Genomic DNA, 25288 nt, shown 5'->3' on the forward strand with positions numbered 1-25288 from the left:
CCGTGAGAGGGAGCCCCCACGCTCCAGGCCTCGGGGACCCCGCCTGAGGACAGGGTCAGGAGGCCCCTCGGGCCTGGGGCCAGGTGGGACACTCTTCTCCTGGTCACCAGCCCTCAGCAGTGAAGTCCGGTGATGTGCCAGGCAGAGCGGTTGACTGACCAGGATGGATGCCGGTGCCGACCACTGGGCTGCCAGGACAGCGCGGCCGCGAGTCCAGCGGGGTCCGGTGAGGAGCCGCGTGTCCCTGGAAGGCCTCTCTGCCAGGTTTGCGGGCAGCTGCGCAGACGGCCTGTCGGCCCACCGGCCAGCGCGCCACACCAATTTCCCAAGCACCTGCTACGTGCCACCAGCAGGCCCTCGAGACACCTGTGACCCCACGGCGCAGCCCCTCCCCGGGGCCAGCCCTGCCCACTCCCCGGGCCGGACCAGGACCAGCACAGCCGCCGCCTCTGCCAGCTCAGATTCCTTCTGAAAGGCTCTAATTACATCCTGGGAGAAACAATTAGAACAAAACTAAGGGTTTTTTCCCTTCCTCCTCCAGGCGGGGTTTGTTTAATAACTTAATTAAATAAACAGAATTATAATTACAATGTTAATATTTCCTCTCCTTAACACCGAGCCGCCCCCCCTCCACCAGCCGCCCGGCCCGCGCCGCCTGCGCCCACCCGGGGCTGGGGCCCAGCCGAGCTGGCAGGAAACTCAGCCGGGACCAGCACGTCCTCCCATCCTGAGTGTTTACCGTCGAGCTCAAACCACACCATGGAAATTACTCTGAAGCTCCTAATTGCACATTTCCTTCCTCCAACCATTTTCTCTTGACAGTCGACTTTGAAACGCTCACCACTTAGCTCTCCCTCGAGGGGGCGGGGAGGGGGTGGGGCTCCTGGGGCGGGAGCCTCAGGGCCCGGTCACTCTGGGCATCTCCAGGGAGGCCTCTGGGGGCCCAGCCACCCCCACCCGGTGCCCCGAGTCTGTGACACGTGATTGTGAAGTCCACCTGCCAAGCGATGGCTCTGGCAGGCTGCGCACAGTAGGTGCTCAGTAAGCGTCACGCTCTTCCTGCCCAGCTTCCGGGGAGGAGGCAGCACGGGGCCTTCTGGGCTGGCTCCCCGGGGTGTGCAGCGAGACGTGGCCCGAGAGGCTGCCGCATGCCTGCCCGGCCCGGCTGCTCCCGCGGGGCAGTGAGGCCCGAGGCGCCCGCGTCCCTGTGGCCTGGCGTCCAGGGCGGGAGTTGTCCCGAGGAGCGTGGGCCTCACGCCTGTGCACGGACAGCCTAGCAGAAGCCCACGGCCCCACTGGCCACTCCCGAGCTGACTGGGCGGGCTTGGGGCTCGCCTGGGTTCGCCTAACGAGCCTTCTCTTGCCAGCTCGGAGCCGGCCTCAATGGCCCCGCGGGGATGGGCACAGCCACCTCCCGCGTGCGTCCCAGGCAGAGGTCAAGGCGATCTGCCTGGCTTCCTGCCCCCACAGCCTGCACCCCAAGGCCCACTCTGCGCCACTGCCTGAGCGTCTTCCCAGGCTCGGTGCCAGGACAGGGGCAGGCCAGCACACCTCCCCACCCAGCTCCGGCCCCTCCGGCCTCCTGGTGGTCCCGGCTACCCACCCCCCCAGTTAGTGCCGATGCTGCGGAGACCCGGGGAGGCCGGGTGGAAGTGGCTGCAGCAGCCTCCCCTGTGTGGCTGGGGCTGGGGCCACAGACGGGGGTGGGAGTTGGGGGGGGAGGCCATGCCCTGCTGGCAGAGTGGAATGGGGCAGAGGCAGCGGGTGAGATGGACAGATGAGACTCCCGGAAGCCGGAAGGGCGGGGTGAAGCAGAGAAACTGGGAACCGGCCCTGGAGACAGAAGGGACCTGGATTTGGAGGGATGTGGCGGGGGTGACGTTGCGTCCCCCAGACAGGGGTGCCAGGGAGACCAGGATGGGGCCGTGATTGCCAGTTGGCTTGGGTTGTGGGGTTGGATGCTCTGTACCCCCAGGGGCAACCCCAAGTGGAGGGTGGGAGGTAGGTCTGGGGCACAGAGGTGCGTGGCCACCTGAGATGCCCGCGGCCGCTGCTCGTGTGCTGCCCCGGCATCACGCAGGGACCCCCAAGCAGAGCTGGGGCCAGCCCAGGCCCCACGGCCCTAGCCCAGCTCCCCGGATCTGCCGAGAGGATGCAGGGTAGACAAGACCAAGGGGGGTTCCCTTGAAAACACAACCCTTTCAGCTGCTTTCCCTGGGGATGACTGGCAAGACCCCAAATCTATACATTTTTCCTGGTGAAAAATAAAAGCAGGTCTGCCATGGTCACTGCCACCGCGGAGTGAGAGGGACCCTCCGGCCCTCCAGCCCCGCTGGCCTCCTGCATCAGGACGGCCAGATGGAGCTGGCGCCCAGGAGGGCGGGGCCAACACTGGCCAGCTCCTGCAGACGCCCCCCGGAGGAGCCCCATCCCTCCATGCCGAAGCCCCCAGGGGAGCGCTGGGACCCCCAGATCATTTTCTCTGGCCAAGTCCTCTCCCCAGGCCCCATTGCTAATTAAGCAACTGAGACTTGTCCTCCCCCTTGGGGGGTCTATAAGCCTCGAAAACTTAGCACACCCCAAACTGAGCCCTCCTGTCCTCCCTGCCCCCACATTGCTGCCACACCTCCGACTCACCCCACCTCTGTCACTGTCACCCCTGGCCCCTGCCCCTCCGGGAGGACCGCAAGCCAGGCCTGAAGCAGCACATTCTGGGCCCAGCAGCAAAGGGCGGCGTCACCCCACAAGATACCAGGTGCTCCCCAAAGGGAGTGAGGAACCCTGGAGGCAGGCTGGCGGTGGTCAGAGGGCACCCCCCGCACCCCCCGCCCCGTCTTCCGCCTGTGCTTCTTCACTTGAAAGACCTGCGCCCGCCGTGCGGCTTGCACAGGTGGTGCTCCCAGCAGCCTGTCCCTCTCCGGCCTCTGTTATCCGGGGTTTTCCCAGGAGAGACCTGGCCGCTGCCCTCCATGGACACGCCCCGCGCCAGCTGCAGCCCCCGACGCCCCCCAAGCGCTGAGCGGGGCAGAGTCGGCAGGGCCCGCTGGTCCCGTCCTGGTCCCGCCGAGGCGCGGCCCAGCAGGATGCCTTACCCTGCCGCCGAGAGGAGCGGGCCGGGCTCGGGGGCGCTGCACGACGCTGGAGGTCTTCAGGCCCGAGCAGGCCGGGAGATGCTCCCAGTTCTTCCTCCCGCACCCCCAAACGCAGATGCTTCCAGAGGGTCCCCAGGATCACTGTCCCTGCCCACACCAGGGGTGAGGCCGTGCCCACACCAGGGGTGAGGCCGTGCCCACTCCTGCCAAGCCGTGTGGGGAAGGGCCGTGCTGAGGGGCCAGCAGGCCCGGCGCTTGCAATGAGAACGCCCAGGGTCTCCTCTGCCTGCGTGCGTGTGGACAAGCCCGGAGCTCCCCCAGCTCAGCTTCCCACCGGCTGGGCTCCCGCCCCTCCCCACGCTGCGCGCCTGTGGGCGGGTGTCATGGGGAGAAGCACCCCGGCCCGGCCGGACCTCTCCTTCCCCGCCAGGCTCCTGGGGTCGGCTCACCTGCCATCACTGTTTCACTCTGCCGTCAGCCTGACTGAGGGCGAGACACGCAGTCGGGGCGGCTCAGGGACGTGCAGGACGCGGCCTGGCCCCCGGCCCTGCCTAAATGGCTGCACTGCCCGCTGGTGCCAGGACACACAGGGCCGGTGGGGGTCCCGCTGCTCCAGGCACGGCAGGTGGCCGGAGTCCAGACTCCAGCCCTGGCGCCCCGGCACCCCGGCCAGCCAGATCTCCCCGCCGTGGCGGGGCGGGACCTTCGTGGGAGAGGGACACAGAGGGCGCTGCCCCCGCCACGGAGTGAGATTGCAGCAAACGACCAGGAGCTTTGATAAAATCTTATCAAGCAGCACAGTGGTGCGCGCCGACCGCCAAGCCGGTCAGGAATTGGCGGGACTATAATTTCTATCAAACTATAATTAGCCGAATTTCCTTTTGTGATCTTGGGATCCGCGCGAGCGCAGCCTGTCATTGCAGCCGGCTAACGAGCAGCGGCCGAGCAGCGCGGCCTGCGGCTGCCTTTGATGTTGGGAGAGGAAGCGCTATTGCCAAGACATGAAAAAATTAGTGGAATTTCAAACACAGAGCAAATGGAGGCTGTGGGACCTGGGGCTGTCAGGAGGGGTGGGGGGTTGGAGGCTCTCGCCCATCCACCCAGGATGGCCTCTGGTGGCGGTCACCCCCTTCTCGGGCGGCATGCACGAGGGGCCAGGGCAGGCCCGACGTCTCCCCGGGGCTGGCACTCATGGGGCAAACCACGTGGAAGACGGGAGGTGAATGAACGAGTGGTGTGCACAGCTAGCCAAGGTGACAGGTGAGTCCAGGGAGCGCCGATGCTGGGGGCCGTGTCCGCAGCTGCCCAAGCCTCAGGCTGGCAACCCAGGGCCTCAGAGCAGCAGGGAGCCCCCCACAGGGGCACACAACCAGCGAGGGTGAGGACTGTCTGGTGCCAGAGGGGGCTGCAGAGTGCCCACCCCCTTCCTGGGAGGTCATGCCGGCCCAGCCCTCCCCGGCCCAGCTCCAGGCCCGCCCTTGGCCCATCCAGTTGGGGCAGGTCAGGCGCCCTTCACACCCTTGGCATCTGCCTGAGGAGATTCCAGGGCAGTGGCCTTGGGGATGAGACATTGAATGTGAATGAACGAAGGAATGTGCGGTAGGAAGGACAGTGGTGACTCAGGGTGACTCAGCTCGGAGCCTGCCAGGGCCGGCGGCACAGACTTCTGTGGCCGCAGCTGCTCCCTAGCCCGGCACCCGGGGGGAACAGCTCTTTCCCAGTGTCCCTCCTGGACTGGCTCGTGCCCAGGTGTTTGGAGGAGAGTGGGGAAGAGGAAGACGGCAGGTGGTCCTGCAGGTGACCCCGGGGTGGGGCAGCAGAGCACCTGTGAACATCCACCCACCCACGCACCCACCCACCCACCCACCCATCCACACGCCCACCCACCGATACATCCTCCTTTGGACCATCCGCACGTCTGTCCATGCGGCATCCATCAGTCATCCACTGAGTCAGCTCAGTTGGCCTCCCCCAGGTAGCAGGTCCTCTGCCCCCCAAGCCACCCCCGTTGTCGGCTCCCCCTCCTCTCTGGCCATCAAACTGTTCACATTCCGGTGACCCCTGTCACTCAGGTCACGGCCCACGACCTTCAGGAGTTCGTAATTACTAGTTTGCTGGCATCCACACCCAGAAACCTCTAAATCGGACAGACCCACCTCTCCCTCCCAGTTGGCTCCAGCCCTCAGTCCTGTCCTTGCCACCTGGCTGGGAGCAGGCACCTGTCTCTGCCTCACAGCAGCCCGCTCTGGAAAGCAGCCTGGGCTCGGGTCTCTGAGCCACAGGGTGTGAGCGCTGTGCGCCCCCCCACCGGCCCGGCTCACCCCCCTCCTGCTCTGGTGCAGCCTGGGGTCCTCGACTGCAGGGCCTAATTAATTCTGGACCAGCCCAGTGCTTTGAGATCACTGGATAAGAGGGAATTCCAGAGGGCAGCTCAGCCTCATAAAACCATAATTGGTTGTGTTTTTATAACCATAATAATACCTTACAGCTTTTGCATTTCAAAGCGCTCCACTCCTATTAGATCTAATCCCCTCAGCAGCCTTGGTTGGAGGGTCAGAGGGTGGCGGGGGACACTGGGCTGCGTGGGGCCTGGACAAGACCACCCTGGGGCAGGCTCCCGGACTGTGCAGGGGGAGAAGCTTCCCCTCCGGGGAAGCCCCCGGCCCTGTGGGTGCGGGATGCAGGTGGCGTGTCACCAGGTAGGGTGCAGAGTGGAAGGGCTTCTCCGTGTGGACAAGCCTCAACCCCTTGTTTGTCCAGAAGGAGCCACAGGCACCGGCACTCACTGCATCCAGGAGCTTCTGCTCCGCCCAGACCCCTCCTCTGAGTCAGCCACCACCTCCCACTCCCTCCGCTAAATTCTCTTACTCACTGAGACAGAATTGGGAGTGGACATGGTCTCCACAGGTGACAAGTGGCCACGGATGACCGTGGGTCCTGCCAGCACCATGGGGACCAGGGTGGCTGAGCCCAGGACAGGGCCCAGAGCTCGGCCTGAGGAGAGCCTGGCTCAGAGTCGCCCACGCCTCTGGGACCGGCACCCGCAGCCTGCAGGGCCGGGGGTCTGCAAGCCCAGGAGGGACCCAGGAACAGGGGCATTTTGTGAGTCAAGCCGGGAGCCGACTGCCTCCAGCCACAGAGGCCCTGCTGGCTTCGCCTGACCTCCCGTCACCCCGGGAGATGCGACAAGAAAGGGGAACTGCAGACTGGAGTGTGAGTCAGACCGGAGGGAAAAGAGGGTTTTCTTCGGTTTCACTAAGGCTTCAAACCGAGACCCGCCCAGGCTGGGAGGACAGGCCTGGTCCCCGCTGAGGCCCTGGCCTCAGAAGCAGGGGGGAGCTTGGCTGTGCCTGCACCGGCGTCTCTGTCCCCTCGTGTCCTGTCAGGGAAGGAAGGGATCACCCCACTCCCTGTCTGGACCCCCGACAGGGACAGCCAGGGGGCGCTTGCCATTCATTCCTCCGCCTATTCATTCGCTAGGAGGGTGAAGCTTTATTGAGCACCTACTGTGTGCCAGGCCTGCTTGAACAAGACAGGCAGCCCCCCACCCCAGGGCTGACAGTCTGCAGGGGGTGGGGGGCAGTGAACACACCAGCAGCGGGACCATTGAGTGTGAGTCTCTAAAGGGAAGACAGAACCCCACAAGTGCCACCCTGCACTGCAGGTGGGGCTGCGGGAGAAGGCGGGGTGTTCTGGGGCCTGCCAGGGGTAGCGATAGCAGGATGAGGAGCGGGTTGGGGGGGGCGACAGGCACATGGCAGGACAGGGGCGTGGGGGGCTGCAGAGTGACTTCTGCCTCAGGGCCATCTCGGAGCGTGTCCTGGCCAGGCAGAAAGGAAGGTCCCCGATGCCGGTTCCCGCCCGCAGATGGTCAGTCTGGGGGAAGTCGCAGGCCCCGCCCTCCGGAGCAGGCAGGAAACCCCACCATTCCAGGGGCGGCTATGAGGGCGGCAGGAGCTGCTGGGCTCCGGGGGACGCCGCCTGCCAAGGCCCCCCCGGCTTCCTCTTGGCCTCCACCCCCGCCTCCCTCCTGGCCAGTCCAGCGGGCCGCGCTGTCCCTTTAAAGGGCCCTGAGTCAAAGAGTTAAGAATGAAACTGACTCACCGCGGGAGGGTGGTCACGGGCTGGCCGGCGGCCAGGCGCGGTGGCGGGGAGGCCGGCTGACCGCAGCTGCCTGTGCGCGGCCGCGAGGGCAGAAACCACAAAACCCCATTTGAAATTCCACCGTGCGGTGCCTTGTGTAATGAGGTTAGGCCTCATAAAGGGGGCATTCAGCGCCCGCGGCCTGGGGGCCGGGGGCCTGCCCCGGGGGCCAGCTGATGGTGATGTCATCTTCCGCTAGGAGGCTCCCCCCTGATTAAGGACTTGAAAAAAATGCACCAGGAAACTCAAGTGAGAGCCAAGCGGAAGTCTTGGGTTTATTTATAGTTGATAACTTATGTCCGGCCGCTCCACGGGAGACCCAGCGGGAGGAGAAAGGCCCCGGTGGAGGGGGCCGGCAGGGCCGGCCAGGGCTGCTGTGGCCGGGGAAGGAGCCCAGAGCCCCATCCGAGCTCCCCAGCAGCCACAGCGAAGAGGGTGCGGGTGTGGCCTCTGGACTGCAGGGCAAACGGGGCCCTTGGGCCTGGGTCAGGTCCTTGCTCTGCCCGAGCTGGGCTGGAGACCTCCCAGGGACTCCGCTTCTCATCCAGAAATTGAGTTGTTGGGGAGCCGTCGGGGCCCCAGCTGCTAGGACCCGCAGGCGGCCCCGCCCCCACCCACGCGCGGGCAGACGTCACTAGTGGACCGTGGCTCGCCCCCGAGCCAGGCTGGGCACAGGCACGGTCCACGCGGCAGGCGCCAGCGGCTCCTGCTCCAGCCGGGGGCCTGGGGACTGGCCCACTGCCCACGCCACGAAGGAGCCCAGCGGGGCCTGGACCGCTGGGTCTTCCCCACCTGGCTCTGCCATGCGCCCAGCGCGGGAGGGGGGTGGAGGGGAGCACGTGGGAGCGGGGCAGGGTGGGAGGAGGGACTGGGCGGGGCGGAGCACCCGGCTCCCCTGGGCCTCAGTTTCCTCACGTGTTGAGAGGAAATTTTTAGCAACAACCTCGGGCACGGTCCAGAGGGTGAAATGAGGCCGGCCAGGCGGGCAGGGCCATGCACCCTCAAAGGCAGAAACGAGCATGGTGGGCCTGACGGTCCAGCCTGGCCATCCTCATTCACAGACCCCGACCCAGGCCCCGGCTCCCAGAGCAGTGGGGGTCAGGGCGGGGCCGTCAGGCCTGCCCTCGTCTCCTCACAGCCAGGGGAGCCTGATCAGCCTGATCAGCTGGGGTCACTGGGCCCTGGCCAGAGGTGTTTGGGGTGGGCTGTTTGGTGGGGGCCACTTCCGGTCAGAGCCTGCTCCTATGCCCCCTTGCAGGGCAGGCTGCCGACCTGGTCAGCTCCCGCCTGGAAGGCCGACCCTGCCGTGAGCCCCACCCCCACCCCCACCGCCTCACAGACGCCCGTGCCCAGCAGCCTTTGTCCTCAAACCCTGGGGCTCTGGGTGGCCTGGTGGCCCGTGGCCCTGCCTTCCGCAGCACCTGCCTGGACACCCTCGCTCCACTCTTTTCCCGCTGCCCTGGCTCCAGCAGCAAACTTGCCCTGAGAGGCCTTTCCCCAGAGGAAGGAGCGCCTGTCCCCTCACCAGGCGGCTGGGCCCAGAGGAGGACAGCTTGAGACAATGTCCACAGCCCCCATGTGGGCAGACGGAGCTGGTTCTCGTCCTCAGGGCGACAGGCCACAGCAAGTGAGCAGAAAACGATTGTGGCACGAGACCGAGTCTGAGGAGCTGGCACTGCTGGGCAGGGTGGTCAGCAAGCCCTTGCTGGGAGGTGGCCTTGAAACTGAGGACCAGCAGGAAGAAGGGGCCAGGCTGGGGGGCCATTCCAGATGGAGGCCCCATGGGTAGGGAGGGGCTGGAGGGCAGGTTGGGGACAGCGCAGGAGCAGCACAGACGCCACTGGCCGATGCCCAGGGCCTCACGGGCCGGACATTGTCCTGAGTGCCAGGGAAGGTGCTGGAGGCTGTGAGCGTGGTGGGACTTGATTTACCATGAGGGGAGGATGTTCTTGCTTCAGGACAGAGCTTGACCTTCAGAACCCGGCGGGCAGCCAGCACCCCTGTCGGAGCTCAGATGGGTCTTTTGGCGACAAAGGACAAGCCCTGACACTTGACCTCCTCCCAGCCGGAGGGACCCCAGGGTTGTGTCTCCCAGGAGACAGGGCCCCGGCTCTGGGCAGAAAGTCCAGAAAGCAGCCGGTGGCTGAGGGGCTGCTGCCGGCCGCTGAGCAGGCTGTCTCTGGGGTGTCGAGACAGCTGGACCCACAGGTACAAAAGCGAGGCCCTCCGGGCCAGGGCCTGCAGCGGGCAAAGGCAGGACGGGGCAGCCGGCCCAGCCCAGAGCACCACGCTCATCCCCCTCTGTCTCCAGGGCAGGAAGACCTGCCGGGAGGGAGTGAGCTCGGCCCAGGGTGTCTCCAGCGCGCAGAGGGGACACGGACGCTCAGCCACGTGACTCTAGCCGTGGGCCTGAGAAGCACACCCAGGTGGCGGCCCGGAAACTCCTTGCTCACCACTACTGTGGCCTGCCTGGTAGGGGGTGGTCCGTCTCGTGGCCCCTCATTGGACACTCCTTGTCCTCCCCAAGGAGGCTCTGTCCCCCCGTCGGCCGCTCTGCCCAGTGAGATATAAGGTAGCAGAGGGGCGCAGGGCCCCCTGTGTTCTGCCAAAGCTGCAGCCAGCAAGTCCCCCCAGAGGGCTCCGGAGACCCCTGTCCACCGGGATCGGGCGGGGAGCTCAGGGAGAGGCCATGGAGGACCCGGGCTGTGGAGAACAGGACGAGGACCTTGGTCTGACCCCCGCGGCTTTGTCCCGGCCCCTGGGACCTCCCTTCATGGGGACACAGTGGGAGAGACGCCGACATCTACAGCTGTGGAGGGGAAGTCAGGGCCTCAGCGCCTGCACGGAACAGGTGCTTGAGAAACCGGCGGGGATGATGTCTGGCGATGGGTTGTGGTTTGACCCACGCATCCTGGCCAGGCCCTGAAGCGGGAAACAGCCTCCCGCGCCCCTGCCTCCCTGGCTGGAGTTGCCAGTGGACCTCACCCCCAAAGGTGACGGATGGGCAGGGCTGAGGACCCCCACCCCCCCGCGCTGGGAGCAGCACACACTCGGCTCACTACCCTCCTGAGGAGCTTGCAAAGGTGTTTTTAAATAATATTAAAAGGTGGATTTTAAAACTTAAGAGGGACTTGCTTCCGTGTCCAGGGACTGAGGGTAAACTGGACCCTAGTCAGTGCCGTGCTGTAGAGAGAGGACCAATGAGTCAGTCCCCGTGTCTGTGAGCCCTGGGAGAGGCGGACGTGGAGCTGATGGCCTACGAGCAGCACGAGGCAGGAAGGGAACCTCCTGCGATGCTCCAGGGCCCCTGTCATGTGCTGCAAGGTGCTGGTCCCTGCAAATGAGCAGCGGGGACACCCCAGTACCCCAGTGGCCTAGAACAGTATGGTAGGTGCAAAGCACAGAGCTGTCCTACAGGCTGAGGGGCTTTGCTCTGTGCCTTGCAGAACCAGGAGATACTTTCCAGGCAGACCAGCAGGAAAAGCATCCCAGGCAGAGGGAACAGCCTAGGTGAAGGCACAGAGGCTGGCATGGCAGGGAAATACAAGCTGTTCAGCAGAAAAGGAAGACCCCCTCCCTTGGGAAGGAGCCTGGGGCTTCCTGCTGAGGGGAACCAGGTCTTAGCTTCTGTCCTTTCCAAGCTATATTTGGCTCATTAATACACTGAAGGCACCACTTTCCTGCCAAGCTTGCAGACTGTGAGTGGCAGCCAAATGGCCCAAGGGAGAATGCAAGGGTGAGAGCTGCAACCAAGACCCTGGGTGCGTGGGCTGCTGGGTGCAGGTTTCGTTGTCACACACCTGATGTCTGAGGCCATCAGGTGACCTGGGCCATGGGAGGTGCCAATATGGGTTGTTATCTCAGGACATGTCACAAGGTGCTCCAAGTCCTTGAGATAAGAGAGTTCAATGACTTTGTCCAATTGCTTTCATGACTTCCTCAAACACTACTTCAATCTAAGTTTTAGAGCAGGGTCAGCACAGGCATAGCACACCTGCCATCCCTCTTTTCCTGCACTCATGGCAGGCATAACTCATCAATCCTAGAACCCCCTGACCCTGTACTCAGGCATCTGATCCTTGGAGATGTTGGGGGATCTGAATCGCTCTTCTCAATGGGGTGGACTCCCAGCTTCATCATGAAGCCCACCAGCGTCTGACCCGTCTCTCTACCCTCTGGTCACTTTTGGCCAAGACAGTGGAAAATTGTAATAATCACAAGAAAGAGAGAATGAAACAGTGCATGTTCTCTCTCCCTACCACGCACTCCCAGGAATATAAGCAGAGCAAGGCCACGTGCATCACGCGCCGTGTGGGCAGAGGGAAGACTAAGCCACGTGGTGGGGACACTAGTCTGTCCTTTCCAAAATCTGCCCAGCACCTGGCAGACTCGATGAATGTCTGCGAGGGAGGGGGCACAGAAGGTCCAAGCCAGATAGTCCACACCCTCACCAGCCCTATGTCTTGGCCATGTCACCCCTTGGCCACTGGCTTTGGTCCCCAGGACCTTCACCTCTCTCCCAGGAAGGGGTGGAGGCTGAGGGATGGCCCCCAGGAAACAGCTGATGAAGCAGGGCCTGGGGCTGTTTTCTGGAGGCATGGAAGTTACAGTGATGAATACAAAGTGAGGCCCGGGCCCTGCCTTCCCCACCTGCCCCTCCTGGGAGAGGTCATCGGTCTCCAGAGGGTTGAGGAAATGGCTGCGCTTAAAGGGCTCCTGCTTAATGTTCCCTTAAATTAGAGTGGGTTTCGCTGGGACTCCTGTAGGGCAGCGCTGTTGGGGGGAATGCCCCGGAATGGAGCCCTGGGGGAGGGGGGAATGCCCCGGAACTCCTGCGTCTCAGCTTTGCCCCGGTCCTGGGTTCACTTAGCAGAGTTCGAAAGAGCAGGTTTTTCTGCAGCAGAAACAAGAGCTGGCGCCCAGCCAGGTGCCCCCAGTCCGGCACCCCTGTGGGAACCTGCTTCGACATTCCTGGGCGGAGAAGAATGTGCACACGGGGACAGCTGGGCCCCGGCCAGTACCGGGCATGCAAGCTCCATGGCAGAGCGCACATGAGCTGGGTGCGGGGCCTGGGCAGCTGGGCGGCACTGCCCTCGGAAGGTGGCCCCTGAGCTGGGGGCTTGGGCAAGGTGGGACTGAGGGGACAGTCAAGTGCAAGGGCCCAGGGAGGCCCCCAACCCCACCCAGGCACAGCCCAACCCCCAGGGCAAGTTCTCACATGAATTGTCCCCCAAGGGAGGCCGGGTCCAGTCACACGCTCTCAGACCAGGGCTCTGAACCCGTGTGCTGTTGTGTCGTGGTCCAGACTGCCTGCTCGGGGCTCCTCCCGAGGGGTGGGGGACCAGGCTGCCTCTGCCGCTTGCTGCAAATGAGGGGTGGCCCGGAATTCAGCTGGCTCTGCCCCCGTCCGTCCTGATGTGCCTGGAGGTCTGAGGCCTGGGATTCTGGGGAGGCTGGAAAATGGGGCTTCCTCGAAACCCAGGGACTGAGCCAGAGTGGGAACCACAGAGCCGAAGGTCAAGGCGGAGCTGGCCAGGGAGGAGGGGGCAGTAGGAAGGGAAGGAGACGTCCGGGATGCCTAGAACGGAAAGAGCAAGGTGGGGAGTGACAGAGAGAGATGAGGCTGGAGAGCAGGCAGGGGGTGGGGTGGACAAGAAGCTTCCAGAAGACCTTGGCGAGCCGCAGGCCTTCCTGAGGTGAGCAGAGTTTTAGCTTGGAGAAACTGGTCGGCTTTGACAGGAACGGCCCTGTAGGAGCAGCCCCAGGCCCCAACCAGGTCCCGTGCAGGGCCTTGGCCGGCCACAGGCCTCTGTGCCCTGCCCTACAGAGACCGCGGCCAGCAGGCCCAGGCTGGTGAGGCGCAGACGCCAGCCTCCACACTCAGCTCTCAGAGTGACCGTCAGACAGCCGGGACTGTGGCTGCGCAGACAGGGTGCAGAGAGTGGTGCAGTGGCGGAGCCCAGGCCACACGGGCCCATCGGGCCCATCGAGTTCCTTCCAGAGCCTCAAGGGGAAACCAGAGAGCTCAGGGACAGCCCTGGACCCCAGACCCGACCCCCACACAGGCCCCTCCTCCGTCCCGTCCCAGGCACCCCTGGGAACTGGTGTGGCAGTGGCCCTGCTGATGAGTCCCCCCCAGCATCTCCCCTCTGCTGGACCTTGTGCTGCTCCCAGCAGCCACCAGGGACGGTCCTGCCCTCGAGGAACTTGCACCGATGGTGGCGCAGACAATGGCCAAGTACAACGGCCCTGCGGTGTGGCAGGGAGGAAAGTGACCTCGGACTCTGAGAGCACAAGATAGTGAGAAATGGGGGTTCTGGACTCATGCGGGGACCCTGGCATGGTCCCCTAAGAGCGAGCAGCTGATGGGAAGGCAAACCCAGGCCCGGAACCCGTGCCCGCCTCACCCCCTCAGCTGCCGGCTGGGCACGAAGCTGGCCTTGCTGGTGCCCGGCCCCCAGCCCCGGCCCTCTCCTCAGGGGGCGCTGGGATTCCAGAGGCTTAGCCGCCAGAGACGTTATCAGCACAAATCTGAAATTACACCTTGTGAGAAGCCAATCCGGGTCTAATTCTTCCCTCGCTATTGTTCTCCGGGCATCCCCGGCCTAGGCATCCCAGCTGGGCCCGGCCTTATCGACAGAATTACCAGGGATGGAATGTGGAGCCGACGCCTTATCTCCGAAGACAGGAGGTAATGAAAGGATCCCGCGCGGCCATGTTGAAATCAGAATGGCCACCGCCTCTGGCCCCCGCTAAGGGGCAGGCGGGTCAGGCCCGGGTCAGGCAAAACAGCGTCACCATCTCTGACCCGGTCGACTCTGCAGTTCACTGAAGTTCACTCTAACCCACGACCCCAAGTGGGCCAGGCTGCCCGTCTAGACACCAGGGGCCAGGCTCAGGGAGGGCTGGCCAACGGCCGCGGACACCCAGCCAACAAATGGCAGAACCAGGACGCAAACCCAGACATTTCCTCCACAGATACCTCTCGAGTCAGGCTCGTTGGGCCAGGTTCGAGATGGGGGCTGGGAATAAACAGAAGGAGATGCCGCGCCTGACCCCAGCCACCTCATCGCAGAGAGAAGGGAACGTACAGGCAGAAAACATTCACTGTGGAGCATTACTCGGCCTTGAAGAAGGACATTTGGACACCTGCTCCAGAGTGAAGGGGGCTCGAGGACCCCGTGCCGAGTGAATAACCCACACAAGGCCAACACGGCGGGGCTCCGTGGACAGTCGGCCCAGAGCGTGGGAATCACAGACGGGTGCAGGTAGGAGGACCGGGGCGGGAGGAGCTGGAATGAGTGTTTCACCTGGACAGTTTCAAACGGGGAAGATGACAAAGTTCTCTGCAGACAGGGCGGGGCAGGAGTGCAGTGGCGGGAGCCCATCTAGTTCCTCCGCAGCCTGGTGGTGATGGCGGCACGGCGGTGTGAATGGGCTGAACACCACTGAGCGGCGCCCTCAGAAAACCATCAAGATGGTAAATTTAGGCATGTGTACGGTCCCAGTTAAATTTTTTTTGAATAAAAAAAGAAGCCATTCTCTTCATTCATTGGTTTACAGCAGTGAGTAAGCGCCTGCAGGATTCCGTCAACGCTGGAATCCAGGCCAGTGTGTGCGTGACGGGGTGTGTGTGCAAGAGCACGTGTGCGTGCGCGTGTGTGCATGAGTGTGGCGTGGTGCTGAGGTCCCCGGCAGGAAGGCCCGGGAAGCCAGGTGCAGGGGGGCGCTCTGTACGGGGCTCCTAAGGGGGTATCCCTAGCCTGACTTACAGGAGGAGGAAACTGAGGCTCCACGTTGCGTCTCCTGAGCCTCTGGTAAGGACGGAGCTGGGTCAGACCTCATGCCCGCGCGGTCTCTGGCTGTGTTACCCCAAACCCGGGGACTGGAAACGGCGGCATCTGTTGTCTCCCTCGCTGGCTGTGGTCGGGGCTGGGCACAGCCGAGGCAGGAGGCTCTGGGCCGGGGTCTCGCATGAGACTGTCGTCGGGGTCCCGCCCGGGCCGCGGCCTCCTCCAGCGGCTCCACCGCCAAGATGGCGCCTCCCCCGGCTGCTGGCAGGACCCCCCGTCCCCCACGCGGACCCTTCACAGGGCTGCCGGGGCGTCCTCACGTGGCAGCCATCTCGCTCCCGAGCGGCTGAAGAGAGCCCGGCGGCCCCCATGGGGTCCAGGCCGCCCCGTGCGGGCGGGCGCCCCGGGGCCATCCTCCGCAGCCATGTCCACTCTGGCCCACGAGGAGAACAAGCAAAACCACCGAAGGCAAGAAGGAGGGCGCTGGCCCTGATGCAGCCCGCGAGCGGCTGAGGGCGCCCCACATGGCCCCAGCGCCCAGGGGTGCGGCCCCGGGCTGGACCCTCTGCGGCTGCAGCCCAGGGCCAGCCGGCCGGCCGCTCCCGCCCTCCCGGTACGCCGCGGGCAGGGCCCGGCTACGGGGCTGGGATGCCCCACAGAGAGAAGTGACCCGCACAAGTATTTCACGCCCTTTCACGTTCCGATGGGAAAACGGCTGGAATGCGGCCCCCCCCCCCCCCCCCCGGGACAGCGGGTGAGGGACGCAGCCGTCCTTTATCGGGACTGGAAGTTTTGTTTCCCTTTTACCAAAAAGGTGTTATCAGTGCGGCCTGGATGAAAGAATGTGCCGCTGGACAAGGGGGAGCCTGAGCTGGGGGAGAGAAAAACTGCCGGACACCCCGCAGCCGTCTGTCCCGCCCGCCGGTGAGGACGGGGCGGGGGCGGGCGCCGGGCATCTGCGCTCCCAGCCAGAGCCCTGGGTCGCCTCCACCGCCGGCCACACAGCCGCAGCGGCGGGCACAAGCCCGGACCCGCCGTGCCCTCTGCCCCGGGTAGAGGAGGCCCAGGGCCCGGGGAGCCCAGGCCCGTGGCAGAAGGAACCCCGCGAAGCCACCGGGGTCTCACTGTGTGCCTGGGGCCCCAGGGAAGGGGGGCGCCCTGGCACCTTGTGGGTGGCGCCCGGCCCTGAGCGTCCAGAACCTGAGAGGGCAGCGGTGACACAGGGGGTCACCGGCTTCAGGGCTGGGGCCTGGACAGGGGAGCGACCCGTCCTCAGGCCTCCTGGTTCTGCCTGCCCTTTGGGCCCAGCTGCCCTGTCCGCCCCCAGCTCCAGCTCACCATCCTCCAGCCTGGCCTGACCTCATCAGAACGGAGGCCGCTGACCAGCATGGCCAGGCTCCGGGTCCACTGCCCTCTGGAGCCCTGCCAGGGGCCCATGAAGCAGCTGAGTGGCCACCTGCAGGCCCAGTGGCCTTCCAGCCTCGAAGCCCCAAAGGCCTCTGTCCAAGGGGTGGGGGGCTGAGGGGAACACCAGGGGGCGGTCCACCGGACAGCGCCGTCTATGCACCCACTAAGTACCAGGTGCCGGGCTGGGGTCTGAGGGTGGGAGGGTCTCAACGAGCCCTAGGAGCCCCAAACCTGCTCTGCACCTAGCAGGTGCCCAGTGTGGCTGGAGGGCAAGTGCAGCCCTCCAGGAGCCCAGCTCAGATTGCTCCTGGGAGAGGAGCCCTGGGGGCTGGGGTCTCCGTGCGGGTTTTTTTGCATACAAGACCTGGGGTGCAGGCCAGAGGTGTGGGGGTGAGAGGATTCACCAGAGACAGAGTGGGGAGCAGATCAGGTGGATCTACTGAAATCCACTGCTGAGGAGAGCAGCGGGGAGACAGGGGAGGTCTGCTGCGCCCTGTGGTCAGTTCCCTGGCAGGGGATCGAACTCAGGTCATGGCAGTGGTAGCCTGAGACTCAACCCCTGGCCACCAGGGAGGCCTCTGGGGTCTCTGGTTTTCATCCCTTCTCCTTGGATGAGGTCTTGGGGACAATTTTTCTGATTTCAAGTGATTGAGGATGCTCACCCCTCCACCCCATCCCCACCAGAGATGGCTCCCAAGCAGAAGACAGAGTGCCCCCCTGTGGACTGTGCTCTCCTCTCACCTTCTGGCAGGGACTCCAGAGTCGGGGTCACTCACCCATTTTGCAGGTGGAACCCCAGCTCCCTGCGGTGTATAGACTCTTGCTGTGAGGCAGAGCAAGCGGAATCCACAGCGTGCCTGGCACACAGTGGGGATTCAGTGGAGGTTTGCTGAGTGACTATCTGACAGTACTCCCAGAGGACCCAGTTCTTCCTTACATTGGCTGTGTGGCCCCAGGCACGTCACTTAACCTCTATGGGCCTCAGGTTCCTATTCGGTGAAATGAAGACCGTGATATGAACTGAGTAGGGTTATTAGAAGCCTTTGGCGAAACTGTGTTTGCAAAATGCATGGCGCAGGGCCTCCCCGGTGGCGCAGCAGTTGAGCGCTGGGTTGCGAAGCTGCCCACGGCCTCTGCGGCGCCGGTTCAATCCCCGGCTGCTCCCCGGCCACCAGAGGAGGGTCCCACATGGTGCGCAGACCTCTCCTGCCGCCCGCTGCTCCCCTCAGCAGTGTCCTTCGGTCCTTCTGCCTGCTCTGCTCCCCGCTCTGGCTCTGGTGAATTCTCTCACCCTCCCGCGCTTCTGACTGTACCCAGTGCTTGTGTAAATAAATAAATAAATAAATCTTCAAACAAACAAACAAAAAAATAATCAGTGTTTAAAAAAAAAAATGCATGGTGCAGAGTAGGTGCTCAGCACGTGTGCACCTGCTGGCCCCACCCCTGGCAGTGGGCTCCAGGCTCACCTGTGGGGCCCCACCCTCCGGGCAGCCCAGCCAGCCCCAGCAGGTGATGGCAGAAGCTCCAGGTACTGGCCCGGGAACGTGGGAACTTCCTGCCGCCCTGTTTGTCTTGGGCTGCTCAGAAGGAGCTGGCCCCGCCACCAGCTCCTGCGCTCCTGCCAGGTCACCGTGCGTGAAAGGGAGGAATTGTTCCCGTGACCTTTGCTTTCCTTGTCAGAGGTGACTTCAGCAAGCACCGCCCCTCTCCCCTAAAGGCCAGGCCAGGCCTGGTTCCCCACTCCCACAGGGACTGAGGGGTGCGCAGCCGAGGGAAGGGCTGGGGTGCTCAGGGAGACGGCAGCCTTGTCTGGCCTGGCCACCGCGAGAGGCCCCAGCCTACCTGCCCTCCCTTTTGAGCCAGTAGCCGGCCCAGGCTCCTCCCCTGTCCCAGTGAACCCCCACCTCCTACCTGGTCCTCATTCCCCTCTGCCCACCAGGACCCCGCACAGGACCAGGTCAGAGACGCAGACAGTGCAGCTCAGTCCAGCTCCCAGCACAGGTGAGACACCCCCACCCACCCAGAGCCACACCCCAGCCCCCGCTCGCACCTCGCCCTGCGGGAGGGTGGCCCCGGCACCGGTCACCAGAAGGGCCCGACGCCATTGCAGAGACGGAGACGCTTCCCCCACCCAGTGTCCATCGCTCTGCCTGGGCCGCCTCTGCCCCTGGCCACTTCTCCTGCCCACTGCCCACCATCCCCGCTTGCACATTGGCAGGTCAGCCCCGCGGTGGCTGCGCGGGCAGCACAGCCGGGGTTAAGGGCAGCCTCGGGTCACAGGGCCCCGTTCCCGATTTTCCAGAAGATGCCGATTGCTACTGGTCATTGTTCTTCCCTTCTGGGGCATGAAAAAGCAGGTTCAACGCACAACCAGAAAAGCAGCAGGTCAAGGTTCCCAGAGTATGAAATGTCAGCCCCGGTGGCAGCGCTGTTCACCCCGAGGCGCTAAAAATAGACGCGAGAACAGAGGCAGCGGGCTCTGGAGGCTGGAGGGCAAGGCCAGCTTTCCCGACACGCCCCACACGTCTGTGGTCACGTGGCAAGGCGAGGGGGGTACATTTTTTCTTTCTTTCTTAGAGACAAAAAGAAAGCGAACTTGAGAAGGGTCAGCCCAGAGGACTTTGCTTTTGAAGCGTGACTTTGCCATCTGTAAGATTCAGATAGAGAAAGCCAGACAGGTCCGGCCTGGGTGAGGGGTGACCATGGGCCAGCTTGGCAGAATTCACCCCCACCTTGGCCCGAGGGGATGATGGACCACGTATGGCCAGTTTGTGACCCCCCCTCTACAGCCCCCCCCCAAAAGAACTTCTGTGTTGGTGGAAATGCTGTCTCTGTTCTGCTCTGCAATCGACTGGCAATGTCTGCCAGGGACAAGCATAGGAGGGTCAGGCACGACAGCTGCCTGACCGAATGACCAGGGAACTGGTGGGAAGCAGGTGCCTGAGGCCCTAGTCATTGTTCTGCTGCCTGCACAGTTTTAGCATTTAGGACAAAAATCAGCTGTGCCAACCCTCAACCCTTCAGACCCATGGTCTTTGCTCCAGACAACTGGGCTCTATGAAATGGTTTCCCTCCTGATCCCATTTCTAATACATTCTCTGCACAGCAGCGAGAAGGGTCCTTCCAAAATACCAACCCAAGCACATTACGCCTGCTCAGAACCCTCAGGGCAACCCCACCACTGCCCTCAGCCTCCAGCCACACCTCTCTGACCACCGCCTTGCACTCTCCTCCATGTCCACGCCACACTGACCCCCCGGCCTTTCTCTACTCTACCGCCCAGGAAGACCTGAACATGGGGGCTGCCTCTCATCCAAACTTGGCATCACCCCCCAAATCGAAGATTCCCCAAGGGAAGCCACACTGGGTCCCAGGAAATTCCATGTCTCTTTTTAGATTGTGCCCTCAAAATAAGAAGACAAGCAGCATTGTTGCCTGTTTCACAGATAAAGAGGCTGCGGAAGGAGAAGGGTTTGGCCAAGGGCAAGATCGCAGACCACTCAAACCTGCTTTCTACACGGAGCATTTTGTTCAACAAGGTGGCTGGTCTGAGGAAGGAAACCCCATGTGTTGTCTACTCTGACTCAATACATGTTAGGGGAGGGGGTAACCATTGGGTGGGTGGGTGGGTGGTAGATGGAGGGGTGAGTGGGCAGGTAGGTGGATGGATGGATGGATGGATGGATGGTGGATGGATGGACGAATAGTTGGGTGGGTGGGTGGATGGATGGAGGGAGGGAGGGTGAATGAATGGTGCATGGACAGATGCTAAATATATGCCCAGAAGAGCAGGTGGATGATGGGTGGAGGCCTAGGCAGGTGGGTGGGCCGTCGGGTGGATGGGTAGAGGGGGACATGCAAGCATGAATGAACGAAAGGGCAACAGAACATGGCAACAGGTGAGGTCAAAGGTCATGGCTAGGGACGTGACGAGATAATGGTCTGCCTTTTTCTTCCCCACTTCTCAGGTTTATCAAAAAACCCAGTCCCGGCCTCCCCTGGTGGCGCAGCGGTTGAGCGCTGGGCTGTGAAGCTGCCCGCAGCCTCTGCGGCGCCGGTTCGATTCCGGCTGGCTGGCGAGGGTCCCACATGGCGCGCAGACCTCCCCTGCCGCCGGCTGCTCCCCTCAGCAGTGTGTTTCGTCAGTCTGCCTGCTCTGCTCCCCGCTCTGGCTCTGGTGAATTCTCTCACCCTCCCGCGCTTCTGACTGTACCCAGTGCTCGCATAAATAAATAAATAAATCTTTAAAAAAAAAAAATCCAGTTCTGCAAAAACTTCTTTGAGGCTTTTGTTTTTAGAGAGACAAAGTCAAGGGTAAGTGTGCAAGGGCCGCCTCCCTGGCTCCGCCTCCCTCCCCGCCTCCACTGGCTCCCCAGCCCCTCCCCACCGCTGCTTTCCCATGGGAAGGCTGAGAAACAATAGCAATTTCTTCTGAATGGAGCTCTCCCCTGAGCCAAAGAGTAAACAGGGAGGAAGAGCCGCAGAGGTGTGTGACTCCTCCGCCTTACATAACCAGGATGTACCTGGAGAGGCTGCCAGGGCTTCCCACAGGCGGGGGCAGGAGTGGCTGGTCCTGCTGCAAAGGCGCCAGGTGTGTCCGGGAGGGGGAGCAGGGGAGTGGGGAGAAGGGACTAGGCCAGAAGAGGCAGTGGGGAAATTCAGGGGGCCCTCGGACACTACCGATCCTTTTATTGTCAGGGTGACTTCACGGCAGCTCTGAGGGGTCCTGGCATCAGGAGGACTCACAGGGAGGTGCGTGGGTCACCAAAGCCACCGGCACCTGTGACCTGCACGCAGCCTGCGCCAGGGTGGGCTGGGGGAGCCGAGCTGTGGCCCCACCCCCCCATCAAATCCTCGGTCCTACATTTTCCCCATCCATCACCCCCATGCCCTTCCCTCGGGACTGTGCCCACACTGGGGACAGGACGGAGCCCCCAGAAGGGCTGGGGTCCCAGGGGTGGAGGCATCGGTGCCACCGCAGCAACAGGGCCGTGGAAACTGGTGCCGGCCCTGGAGCCATCTGGGCAGGGCCCCAGGAGCTCCCCCAGGAGGGGGCTGCAGCCCCCAGAGCTGTGTGAGAGGAGGAAGACGGAGGCGGGGTGTCTGGGAGCTGGCTGTGCCCCTAGACCTGGACGTCGCCCGCTTAGGGCCCCTAGCCGAGGGGATGGGGAAGGCCCCAAAGACGCCCTCGGGAGCCGTCCCGGGAGGTCAGAGGGCCTGAGCCGGGCGCAGCCTCCAGCCCGAGAGGCCGACCTTTCTCCAGCGACCTGGGCCAGCGCCTCCCCGGGCCCAGCCACCGTGCATGTGAGGGTCCCGGGGACGGGCCGAGCAGAGGACATGGCGACATGCCGGGCGGGCTGGAGCAGGACGAGAGGCACAGGCACGCCCAGGGGACGGTGGGGCGCTGCACTTTGGAGAACCCCGGCTTTCTAACGAAGCTGCAGAGTGAACGCACAAGCACAGAAGAAGCAGACCCCAAAAAGGGGGTGCTCGAGGACCTGCGGACATGGGGGGCAGGGGTGGGGTGGAGCCGTAGCACTGGGGTTCCCCACTTCTCATGGGCTGACCTCCAATGGGTTGCCTTAAAAGCAGCCCCAGAAATCGGGGTCCCCAGCACAGCGCCAGCTCCCCGTAGCAGGTCGTGGCCCCCGGAGGCCCAGGCAGCGGCTGCACAGAGCCGTGTTCCCCAGCACGCCTGGCGCAGCCCTGGGCGCCTCTTCCCCAGCCCAGGCTGTGGGTGCCGCGTTCCCACGGGCCACAGCCGGGCCTTGAGGCGCTGCCTCCCGGCGCGGGGAGGGGGCAGCCGGGGCAGGCGGGCGGGCAGGCGGGGAGCCCAGCGGCTTCCAAGTTTCTGTTGCGCTCCAGGTCAGCAGGCGGCCTGCGGCGGGGCACGCGTGGGCACACGGCAGAGAGGGCGGCAGGGAAGTGTTGGCACCAGCCGGCACGGAGCCGGGAGACGAGAGGAACCAGCACTGGACTCGGCCCTGCTGTGGTGGCCCCCGCGGCCTCCTGATGACCCTGCGCTTCGGTGCCTGCTCCTCCGTGCCCAGGACAGTCTCCGGCTCACGCGCTCGGCTTACACAGAAGGAGACCGAGGCTCAGGGAGGCAAATGACCCACCCAAGACCACACAGCAGGCACGAGGGAGGCAGCAGGACTCCAGCCAGGGAACGCACTGCCCTCTGTGCCCCTGTGGTCCTGCCCCAAGACGCAGCCATGGAACAGCATCGCTTGTGCTCTGTGTCCAGCATGAGCCTTGGGGCGTTTGTTCTGGACACTTGATTGGACGGGGTGGGGGGCGTGGATAGGTGGGTGGAAGAAAGAAGGACAGATGGGGGGCGGGTGGACGGACGGATGGATGGATGGACAGATGGACGAAGGGCGGATGGAAGGAAGGAAGGACGGATGGGTGGGAGGGTGGATGGACGGGCCTTTGAGTGGACAGGCCAACAGACAGCTGGAGAGATGCACCCGCCGGGGGCAGACGGGAGCTGACCCAGCAGGCAGGGGGTGGCTGCCCGGAGTCGGAACAGGGCGGAATCTGGATGGAGAGATGGGGTGAAGCTGACAGGTGAGTGGTGGGACCTAACTCTAGTGCACACGGGGCGCTCTCAGATACCTGACACCCACTCCAAGCTGGGTGGGGGGGGGTCGTCAGGCTCACCTGTGGAGCCAGCATCTCCACTGGGCCCACAACACCGTGGGGCTCCGAGGCACAGGCCAGGCTAAGCCTCCAGGGCACGCTCACCCCAGCACCGCCAGCACCCCTTGCACCACCCTGACCCCCCGGCCCCATTTCCAGAGCCCCTCCCTACCCTGCCCTGCCCCTCATGGCAAGCCCCTGGGGTCCTCGGGCCACCAGCTTCCCCCGGAGGCCTGGAAAGCCCCTGTCTCGGCCCTTGCTCCCCGCCCCGCTCAGCTGCACTGCAGCCTGGGCCTCCTGCCGCTGCCTCCTCTCCTCAGCCAGCAGGGTGAGGGGAGCCGCTGCCCCAGCCCCCAGGCCCCGCAGCCTGCAGGGAGGCCCTCTGGCCTTCGCGGGAACTGCCCGGCCCCAGCACCCACCAGAGACAGCCCATCGCCTCGGCCCGGCCACCGTCCTCCTCGCCACAGAGGCAGAGATGCCGCGCCCAGGAGAGCTGCACCCCCGGGAGGCCGGGGCGTCCCTGCCCCTCAAGGGAAGGAACCATCTTGACCGCTGCCCCCTCGAGTCCAAACCACCCCAGGGTCCAGGGCACCCCTGGTGTGGGGAGAACACGGGTGCCCTCGGCCACTGTTCCCCAAAGAGCGTTCCAGTCCTGGTCCGTCTCTTGGGTGGGAGAAATCTGGGGGTCACAGGTGCAGCCGACTTCACTGGAGACCTGGCAGGTCTTTGCTGGACCCTCTGGGAGGAGACAACGCCCCCGGGGGCTCAGGCCAGTCTGACCTCGAAGGGCCAGCCCTGGGTGTTCTCTGGAACCCACTTGGAGAAGCGGCCCAGTCCCCTGCCCCTCTGAGGGGCTCGTCCTTCCCCCGCCCAGTCCAGGGGGGGGGCAGGAGGGGCTGTGCAGTTGCTCCCTCGGCCTGCGGCCCCGGGGCAGGAGCCTGGGGGGCCGGGACCTGGGGTATGGCTGCGGCAGAGGGGGCCCCCGAGGACCAGGCCCGCGGTCCCCACGCTGCCGGGTGGGCACGGAGGGCACCAGTGGACGGGCTCGCGGCCTCGGGGCGGGTGCTCAGGCCGCCTCCTCCCGCTGACCCCGAGTGGCCTTTCACATTTCCCCGGGCTCCGGTCCCGGCCGGGAGCCTCCTCTATTGATTCAGCATCTAATCTGGCTTCCCAGCCGCCGAGGGCCCTCCACGCCTCTTCCTCTTCCGCTCCGCGTTGCCCTAATCCTCTGCGCCTCTGGGCCCCCGCCAGCGTCTCACCCCTGACATTCCAGCCCGTCTCCCTCCCCGCGGGCGCCCGGCCTCTCGTCCTCCCCAGCCCTGCCCGGCCTCTCGGGGGCCCTCTCCCACGCGGCTGCCTTCGGGGGACAGACCGAAGGGGGAGCAGGTGCTCAGGGCGGCCCAGCCGGCAGGACAGCTGCCCCCACCGGAGACAGCGCTCCCCAGGGCACGGGGGCCCCACATGGCGAGGCTCGGAGCTGTGGGGGGCTGCCCGTGAGGGGTCCCGGCGCGGACATCGTCTGGCTTGGAAAGCCCCTGCCCCCTTCCCCGCCAGGCACCCTCTGTCCCCGCCGCGGGCACCCCAGGGGCACCTCCACATGAAGCAGCCAGCTCTGACGCCCGCGTGGAGGTCAACAGCTCTGCCCCTAATTGGCGCTGTCGGGGAGCCCTTGGAAGGTGCGCCCAGCACCCCCCACCCCGCCCAGGAGAGGGCGAGGTCGCCCCCACCGGGACCGGACAGGGCCTGGGCTGAGCCTGAGAGCCCCCGCCGCCCCCCGTCCGTCCAGCTGGGGCTCCTGGCAGTCGCCACATGGGCAGGACCCTCGGGGATGGACGCAGGGCCCATCTCCAAGGGCTCCGGAGTCCAACAAGGCCACACGGAGCAGGGCCGGGGCGGGCTGTACTGAGGGGTATGCCCGGCCCTCGGCCACCGTGGCCTCCTCTGCGGCATGTCCCGTGCCGGCCCTGGCCAGGCTCTGGGGAAGGCCCCGGGCTCACACAGCTGTCGTGGCCCCCCGTGAGCTTGTTCCTCTGGGCTCTCCTCCACCTTGTGTTTCTGCCAGTAACATCCAGACTTTCGCCGTGATGCCGGGGGGCTGGCTCCCCGTCTCAGGCCCCAGCGCAAGTGGCACCCCCTCACCACATGCTCAGCTCCCTGCACCTCTCATCCGTCCTGCGCGTGAGGGTTCGCTAGACGGCTGTTCCCACCGTC

Source organism: Talpa europaea (assembly GCF_964194135.1).
Source record: "Talpa europaea genome assembly, chromosome: 1".
Lineage (NCBI taxonomy): Eukaryota > Metazoa > Chordata > Mammalia > Eulipotyphla > Talpidae > Talpa > Talpa europaea.